At 38.7% G+C, this 2,472-nt stretch overlaps 1 protein-coding gene across 1 annotated transcript in view; it reads left to right on the forward strand.

The window, feature by feature from the left end:
• Positions 1-2,472, forward strand: part of LOC106876168 (uncharacterized) — a 197,303-nt gene that overhangs the window by 57,884 nt on the left and 136,947 nt on the right. The window lies entirely within an intron of this gene.

The raw sequence follows: 2,472 nt of genomic DNA on the forward strand, positions 1-2,472 counted from the left end.
CCCCCCTCCACGAAAGCCAACCCAGCCCAGCCCAACCCTACTTAAACCCATGTATAGGCGAGCTGTGCTCTTGTATATGCGCGTATGCCTATACGCTTCTGTCTGTAAGTGTATGTACGTACGTATATATATATATATATATATACACACACACACACACACACATATATATAGATACACATATATATATACATATACATATATATAGATATATATATAGAGAGAGAGAGAGATGTGCGCTTGTATGAAAGCCTATAAAACTGGGTGAGCGACCGAAGGTGTGAGCTGGTGCATACGGTGCACTTAGAACAAATGTTTCCGGTGACAATTATTTCCGAGCGGCAGACGACAACTACACTATAATCATATTTTACACAGCAGCCATTTTTTTTTCCTTTCTTACTTTCTATTTTTCTTGTTTCTTTTCTTCGACTTCGTCGTCGACGTTGTTGTTGTTGTTGATAGTGGTGGAGTTGCCTTTGTTGTTGTTGTTGTTGTATCGCTCGCTATTCGAACTCGTTTACCGCTGATTAACTCTGCACTACACCTATCGATGTCATCATTGTATTGTCAGCAACACCTTACACATATTTTGAAAAAAAAAACGGGTGTTGATTGTGGGGACGGGGACTCAACTCAGGTAAGCAACATTCGGGAAGAACCGAGTGCGAACAAGTTATTCATTTATTTATAAATCTATTTATTTATTTATTTATCTATTTTGCTATTTATTTTTGTGTCTAGTCAGCTGTTGACATTAAGTGTAAAATAACACAAAACACACTCACACACAATTCACACGCACACACGAGGAAACACATACAAGCACAAACACATACACACATATGCCTCTATCGATTTCTATCTGTCTTTTTACCTGTCTCTTTATCTATCTATCTATCTATCTATCTATCTATCTATCTATCTATCTATCTAATCGTTAAATTTAACTCAAATATCCTGTATATTAGGCATGTGTGTTTGTGTTTGTGTGTGTGTGCGTACGCGTACATTAATACTTATAGATATATATGTATATATGTCTATATATATATATATATATACACATACATATGTATATGTGTGTGTATGCATATACATATATAAATATATGAATACATCCATATATAGATATACTAGTGCATACATATATGTATATATAGGAATGTATGTATATATATATATGTGTGTGTGTGTGTGTGTGTAATCTATGTATGTATGCTTGTTTATATATATATATATATATATATATATATATATATATATATATATATATATATATATATATATATATATGTATGTGTGTATGTGTATATGTATGTATGCACTCACACACACACAACACACAGAGCATACACACACTAACACATATCAACACATACACACACACACATCCAATTTCCAAAGATGCACTCGTAGATACCTGGGTACGCACCCGCACATATCCGTGTGTGAGCGAGTGCGTCGTGGCGCGCGAGTTTGTGTGTGAAAGATAACCGGAGAGAATAATGAATGAAAAAGGCACGAAGAATGGAGATAATGAAAGAAGTTTAGAAAGAGTCACTGAATGAGCGACGTGAATGAAGGACGGCCTGAATGAAGTGAATGAGTGAAAGAACTCCATAAAGGTGGATGTGTGTTAACAGAAATAATTATGTCCCTCTCCCCCCCCCCACACACACACAGGTACACATACACAGGTATATATATATACTCACGCATATATACACATATTTATATAATATATTGATGGATAGATTGATATACATACATATGTATACACACACACACGTACATAATACATAGATATTGGCATGGGTGTGCCTGTGTGGTAAGAAATCTACTTCCAACAACATAATTCCGGGTTCAGTCCCACAGCGAGAACCCAAGTAAGTGCCGCCCAAAGTGTTGTGAGTGTCTGTGTATATATATATACATATACACATATACATATATAGTTAAACTTCAGAACGCGTTTATTGAGTCCTACACCACGTTATTAGTCGCACCATGCCTCAGCGTAATATTAATATATGTTTGTATTTGTACACCACCACCACCACCATCACCACAAACGCTTGGCTACAGGTGTTGGTTTTTTGCATCCCCGTAGCCTAGCGGTTCGGCAAAACAATAAGCACCAGGCATTAAACAAGAAAGAAACGAAACGAAACGGAAATAAACTAGTAACGTAAGAAAAACACTTCAAGATCGAAGATCGTGGACAGCTGATCCGCCGCCGCCACCTCACTCGTTCCTCTACACCACCACCGCCACTACCACCACTGCTGCCATTGCCGCTCCCCCCACTGCCACCGTCGCTCCCCCGCCCTACAAAACCCTTACACCTGGCAGGCCACAACTGACCAGCGCGAGATAATCTCTTTCAGGTTGCTATGACACCGTGTGTCAGCCGGACATGTCCGAAATGCTTGTGAGGGCCGACCGAGGTAAAAGGCCCTCAGCGCAAAC

This window comes from Octopus bimaculoides, chromosome 27 (genome assembly GCF_001194135.2).
Source record: "Octopus bimaculoides isolate UCB-OBI-ISO-001 chromosome 27, ASM119413v2, whole genome shotgun sequence".
NCBI lineage: Eukaryota > Metazoa > Mollusca > Cephalopoda > Octopoda > Octopodidae > Octopus > Octopus bimaculoides.